Source organism: Parasteatoda tepidariorum, chromosome 5 (assembly GCF_982258835.1).
Source record: "Parasteatoda tepidariorum strain Cologne lab strain chromosome 5, Ptep-v5.0, whole genome shotgun sequence".
Taxonomy (NCBI): domain Eukaryota; kingdom Metazoa; phylum Arthropoda; class Arachnida; order Araneae; family Theridiidae; genus Parasteatoda; species Parasteatoda tepidariorum.
The window spans coordinates 94,980,648-94,988,355 of NC_141759.1; positions in this window are offsets into that span (position 1 = coordinate 94,980,648).

The following is a 7,708-nucleotide window of genomic DNA, read 5'->3' on the forward strand; positions in this document are numbered from 1 at the left end:
ACTACAGATTCAATTCTCAAATATATATGATGAATTTCTCTCACTTTTATAAAAGGTTTTTCACCTCTCAGTTGCGCTTCGGCGATGTATTATTTATTTCCACTCAGATGAATTAGTTGGAGCCCCTAGCGGGGCTGATGCTAAGATAACCAACACATATGAGTATGAGTATAAAAGGTTTAGGGGAGATATAAATATTCAAACAGCCTTCTATGCGGATGATACCGCGATACTCAGCCGATCCTTAAATGTAAATAATGCAATTAAAAGACTACAAAACAATGTAAAAGATATTGAAGCCTGGTGCAGCAGATGGAAGGTTAAAATCAATAGCTCCAAATCAAACCTTCTCATTATTCGCAAAACATATAAAAAGAAAATTATAAACTACGAAAAAATCGTATTATTCAACGAAGAATTTCCCAAAGTCTCTAAAGCAAACTATTTGGGTATCACTATAAACTGCACCCTAAATTGGAAATATCACGTCTCTAATATACTTAAAAAAGCTGAAGCTGCTTATCAAGCTTTGAAACCCATTTTAAATAGCAATAGCAAAATGGCTTTAAACACGAAAAGGCACATTTATCTAATGTGCATAAGACCAATCCTCAGCTATGCATCCCCGGCATGGGGGACGCTTACAAATACACAAAGAAAGAGACTCAGAGTCTTCGAACACAAAACCCTAAGACGAATCACTGGGGCTCCCTGGTTTGTCAAAAATAACACCCTCTATAATGACCTCAAAATCGACAAAATAGACGAGTGCCTTTTTAAACTCAATGCATCCTTTTTTAAAGGTGCCAAAAATTGTTCAACATGTAAATTCAATAAGTTATTAGACATTGATTTCATAGATGACAATAAAAATTTCAGCCCGATAACCGCTTTTTTCTTAAGCGACTGTGTTCTTTCTAAGCATTTCGGATAATCATGACTATCCCCACTGCCCTAGACAAACTGTGTTCTCTGCACCAATGAAGCCCGGCTATAACCGGTGGGAGGCGAGAGAGTGCACAGGGAGTCTTCCCCCTTTTGTAAATTTGTAAATAGTGTAAATATTCTTTCTTTATCTTTATCTTCAATTTGTTCCCTTTATTATGTATCAACTTGCGACTTATTTTTATGTATGACTCAGACTTGATTTTATCAACTATTGTTCATTCTGAGATTTAACTTAATGTTAACGCAGCACCTCCCTTCCCTTCCACCACATATTATCCAATTTAGATGAAAGAGCAGATATCCATACATGGATAGGTACTCTGAAAAAAGTTGATTAGTTAGTTAGTTATAAAAGGTTTTGGGTTCATGCGCACAACTGGTTCACTTTTTAAATAGTCTATGCAGACTACTTATAAAAGACCGTGTGGTGGCTTATTTCGATTCGATTGTTTCTCGATGCTCATTGCGACTTTCAAAAACATGTTTTTCGCTTAAGACAAAATTGAAAAACAGCTAAAAAAAACTTTTTTTTCATTTTTTGTCTAAAGCGAAAAACGAAGGAAACAGCATTTCCAAAGGACGTATTGGCAATATTAGATTGTGATAGTAATTGTGATAATTTCGATTCAATTGCTTTGAAAATGATTTTCCGTATCGAAAGTGTGTTTTTCGCTTTATACGGAAATGAAAAATAATCGGAATTTTTTTCATTTTAGTCTAAAGCAAAAAACGTAGGGAACAGCATTTCCAAAAGACATGCTGATAATTTTCGATTGTGATAGTAATAGTGATAATTTCCATTCTATTATTTCAAAACAGATGCTGCTTACGACTTATGAAAGTGTGTTTTTCGCTTTACACGAATGAAAAACAGTCAGAATTTGTTTTTCGTTTTAAGAAAAAAAACGTAAGTCAGCGCTTTCGTATGACATGTTAGTAATTTTCGATTGCGATAGTAATGGTGGCAATTTCCATTCAATTGTTTCGGAAGTGATGCTTTCTACGTCTTTCGTTTGAAGCCATATTAAAATAGATAATACTTAGAAACGTCGTTCATAAAATTTATTTTTACTTTTATTATATTTTTCGTTTTAGCATTATTTCAATTCATTTATGCCAAAAAAACTAATCAAAATTTTCACTGGCATAAATGTTTCTGCTATTGAGCCTTCTACATGATACACACATACTTCCCTTTTCTCCAAATCGGAGCACTTGGTCTTTATCATTGCTGTTTGACTTAATCTATTTGAGTCTGGATGTTTTGCCTCTTTACATGTCTCGGTGGCCATGGCTTTCATTTAATTTATGATCGTCCTTTGCCAAAAGTTATTTCATCCTTTCTGTTCTTCAAGAATTCCTAACTAAAACTTACTTACTTTAAATTTCGTAGATTCACGGAGGACATTGAGTAAGCGTTGTAAAATTATTAATGAATTATATATTTATTAATTAATGAAATTATTTATATGCTATATAAATTCATAAATTAATTATACTAAAGTGATTGTTGTTTTTACTTAGTTGTTGTAAAGTGGTAAAAATTTGGTTTGACGATAAATTAGTTTAGGTTCTAAGACAAAAACTTCAACTTGTAGCATTTAGAAACTAGAATCTGTCGTCAAGCAAGCATAAAGCTCTTCTTAAAAAAACTTGAGCACCCGAGCAAATCAGTAAGTGGTCGAAATTTTGATCGATAATTGATGGTCCTTGTCGATGTATTCTACTTGTGGTTACGATGCGAGTGAAGTTTGTATTGTCATCGGAATCGAGAAAGATAGAAGATTTGAGATCTCTAACCAGTAGGGAAACAGCCAGTTTTAAGAATATCAATAAAGATTTTATTTCATTTGAAGATCAGCTTTGCTTAGATAGACTCTGAATTATCATAAAGCATGGAGCTCTAGAATAGATTTGAGTTCTTCTATATAATCGAAAAAGAGTTGAAATTTCAATTGTAAGATGACAGGGTATGAAAGCTAGTTGTTAATGACGAAGATATTTATTTTAATTAAGTATCAATCATCATGAGGAAATGAATTAATGTAAGACGCACTACCAGACGTAGTTTTAATTTCCTGGTTATTCATTTAAAATACAGTGTTTTGATACAAATGAAAAACACACAAATGAAAAGCTTTGTGTCTTTCACGAATAATGGAGACACAGAAGGAAATCCACAATGTTTATTGCTTTTCTCCTTAAAAATTACTATTGACTCAGGGCTGCCAACTTTCTACATTTTATGGAAAAATTTCTTCGAGTGTTAAGTTTATGCTTTAATGTTTGGTTCTTTATTCAGTAAATTTTATTTTAAGTCATTTTCCACACCACAACTTAAACATGATTCAAAACTTCAGGAAATAGGAGACTTTTCTTCGGTTCGGGGATGCTACAGGTGATTAAAAATGTTAAAAGTGGTAAATAAAATTACAAATCTTATTAAAGGAGATCAAAATTAGCAATATTTATAAGCATATTTTTTTTGCTTACTATTGAAAGTGAATGCCAATAACGTTTTTGCTTTAAATAAGAATAATTTGAAATGTAGAAGTAGCTAGTATTGAATAATTTAAAAGATAATAAATACATAAAATTTGATTGAGTTTCTACCACTTTTTCCTTTTCATTCGCCTGTGGCATCCCTGTTTTTAATAAATTACAAAAAGTTCTATTAAACAAGATTAAAATTAGTAATTTTTTACTGCATATTTTTTTCTGTTTACTACTGAAAGTCAATGCAAGCAAAGCTTTCCTATCAAATATGAATTTGCAATATGAATGATTTGCAAGTCGTGGTGGTGGATTGAATAATTAAATAAATAAAGATGGATTGAGTTCCTACCATTCATTATATTTTTAGACTCTTGTAGGATATTCTTGCAAAATTCTTTCGCGTTAAGGATTTTAAAATATTGCCATTACATAACAATAGTTTGAAAGTTGATAATCGATCACGCTATAAAATGCTTTTCAAAAAGCATTGTAGTTTGCAGTCTTGTTACTGAACTAACTTATAATTTTCTTTAAATATATTTGGTTTAACTGTTACCGTGTTTGATAAAAAGTGTTGTTTTGAACCACGACTTTAACCCTTTCTAAAGTCGTGATAAGTATACTTACCACCAATTTTTAAAGTCTATGCTGAACTTTTTTATCACTTTAAATTTAGGTTTCCATTTGCTAATAGCTTCAGCTTTCTTGAAGTGCGTTTGAATAAAATTGGCAACCATTTGTTAGTTTAAGAAAACGTATTAAAGTTGTAAAACGCATTATTCCTTTTGAATATTGTAGCATTTATAAAATTTTTTTTATTAATAAAGAAAAATAAAATTTAATAAGTTCCTAATAGGTTGTGTTAAATATATTTACCACCGAAAAAATGGCATTTTTATAAGCTAAATGTGTTTTTTTTCTTATATCAATTACTACTTTTATAACTATTTCAATTCCAAAAGTACTTTTATTTATCTTCACTAGAAATAAATGGCTCATTAAAGGGTTAAATTTTAAATTTAAGTTTGTCAAGGTTAGTATGCACCTGGAAAAATTTAATAAATAGTGTCAAACTTGTTATTAAAAAACTTAAAATATCTTGACATTAACTACGTTCGGATCTACATTTATTTACTTTGAGAAAATAAACTATTCTGGCAGCTACAAATAAAAATTATGCGAATATTACTACCACTTTTTAATTTTTCCAGGGGCTTATGAACCCTGTATTAGGCTTCTTCGGAGCTAAAAAAAACCCCTCCGGGTCTGATCAGGGGTAAGCTAATCCCTGTAATTTAAGTGTAGAGAGCTACCGGCACGAGTGGCAATTACCAGGAGGGTCGGTTCTCTACTTTAACAGAGCCACACTTACTTACACAAATACACACATCCTCACATTCCTTTAACTCACCCCCCTTTCGTATTTACTTCCAAACTGTAAATTTGCATTAGTCTTTATTTTCCCATTGTACTTTAATTTTACCTTTTTTCATGTACTTTTTTATTACTTGTAATTTTGTTATTACCTAATAATGGCAAAGTGCCTTTTTTTTTTCTCTGAAGAACTCCATTTTGCTCCCTAAACTTTATTTTTGTCATGTATGGTTCTTAGTCTAATTTCAGGATGAATGGGGAAAGGGCCGTAAGGCCTTAGACGCCCAGTTCCACTACAACGAACCTGAGATGCCAACAGCTCCGGACAGGCCAAAATAATTTAAAAAAAAACGGTAAATAACTACAAAGTAAGATTTGCAAACATTTGACTACTTCTGCTTGCTTTTTAAAAGGTATAGCATGACATAAGTACTATAAATTGGTGAATTACATATGCCTACGAATTATTTCGAAATAGTCGTGAATAAAAATCTACTAAATTGAATTTATTAAGCCAAGAATCGTAATTAATAAACTACCACTTTAAAATACATATTTGATGTCCGGAGCAGGTTGGCATCTCTGACGAACGAACGATCAGAGCTTAAAAAAATATTAAGCCTTAAGATCTTACAATCTAAACATTTGGTAACGGAATTCAATTAAACACTGAATAAAACTGAATAAAACGAAATAAATTATATAAGCTACTACAGTCGAACCTCGATTTCACGAATTTTTCGATATCTCGAAGACAAAAAAAACTCCCTTCAAATTTCCTATACACTCAATGTTTAAAAAAAACTTGATTTCACGAATTTTTTTTTTCTAATCCCTCCATAACTTGAATTTTTTTTCCATAAATAGTGCAGATTTTTTTTCTAAAATTAAAAAAAAAATATTCCCAAAAAAAATAAAAAAATTTAAGAATGGCTGACAAGGCGTGGAATGGTGTGGCTTCAAAAAGTTTGGATTCATTAAAGATCACAAAAGTAGTCAAACAATCAACACCGTTAATTCTGCTGAAAACTACACGGAAAATGATTGGAACAGATTGACCGGACTCATGAAGCTTGATGACATGGAATTTCATGACTTTGTAAACGTAGATGATGCAGTAACAGTGTGTGGTCAGTGGGATGACAATGATATCATCGCTCAAACGAAAGCTTCTTGTGAACTATCAGAAGAAGAGGATGAGAAAATCGAAGATTTACCGCCCAATGTTACTAACAAACAAGCACTTCCTGCAGTGGACACTGTAAGGAGATTTATTGAGAGACAGCCGAATATGTCAGAGGAGACATTTAAAGCTATAGTCCACTTAGAAAGTGTTAGAGATAAACTTTCTTTCACATCTCTAAAGCAAACAACAATTGAATCTTTTTTTAAATGAAAGCGTAAAAAGTGTTTTTAGAATAAATATGGAATAGTAAATAAGATATGTAAAGAGCATTTTTCTTTATTCTACCATCGATAACATGAGATTTTCGATAATTCGAATTTTTTCTCCTCTCCTTTCAAGTTCGAGATATCGAGGTTTGACTGTAGTTTCAAAATCAATACAAAAGTAGCGTTCTTGAAAATTTTCCTTAGGTTTATACATAGTACATAGGAAGTGGAATTTAGAAAAATTTTCTGTTTGAAGGAGACCCTTAAAACTAACATGTAAGTTGAACAGAAACATTTCTTGCAACTTTATAAAAAAAAAATGGTACAATATTTTTTTTAAAAAAAACTAGCTTCATATTAAAGATAAAGCACTCTTCTACTAAGAATTGAAATGCCAGCCAGATTTCTTTTCTTTTTCAATCTTTTTTTCTTTCCTTCTTTCATGTTTTTATGATTGATTTTTGGATCTTTTTCGAGAAAGAAATTTAAAAAAAGAAGAGAGCCTCAGTTTACGTCCCTCGACTTTTAAATATAGCTTTTATTTTAGCCCATATAAAGAATATTATTGAAAGAATTGACTTCCCATAAAAGAAGATAAATATTTAACAAAATTTTAATAATTTTTCAAGAAATCGCCAACGAGGCGCATTTTTTCCAAAATGAAAAAGAAAATTAAATTACTTGATAGCTTTCAATACTTGAATTCTTTTATAATATTAAAGAATATAGTGAGAGAGTACTGTAGCAAAATTAAATGCAAGTGAGATTTTTTAAAAAAAAAAAAAAAAAAAAAATATTTTAGCAAAACGACGTTGCGATTTTATTTTTAAGATAAAAACTTTCTTCCTATATTATGGAAGAAAGTTTACACGAACAGAAAAAAATCTCAGCACCAAGAAGGAGTTGTGCTACGCAAACTAAATTTGATAGGCTTATTTATAGAACTAAAAGATGGTGTCTATTCAAATTTAGCGCTTGGTGCATAAGTTTGACGCTAGTACCGCCACTGTGAATATGTAAATCAGGTTTGCTTTAAATACGTGTTCTACAGCTCGTAAGCGTTATTTTTCATTAAATTTTAAGATAGTGAGTTGCTATTAGTCAAGAATGCCCTTAAGAAGACGAATTAGCCATTACCAACTCCTCACTGACTTTGAACGTGGTAGCGTAACAGGGCTGCGAGAAGGTGGATTTTTATTCCACGATATTTCAGAAAGACAAGAACAGATGTATCCACTGTGTATGATATTATTTTATATTTTATAAACGTCGTTGATCAGCAGACTCAAGTTTTTGGGTTTACGACTACTAATGTTTAACTCCGTAGCCTTGTAATTTTGAACCTAATCCATAAAACAAGGGAACACCTGGATCAAGTATCCTACGTTAAGGACTTTTTGATGGAATTTACCCGCATTTGTGGTACATAGAGAGGAAAACCACGAAAACCCACCGATGGTTAGATTGACGGCAAGGAAACTTTAACTCATGATCCGTC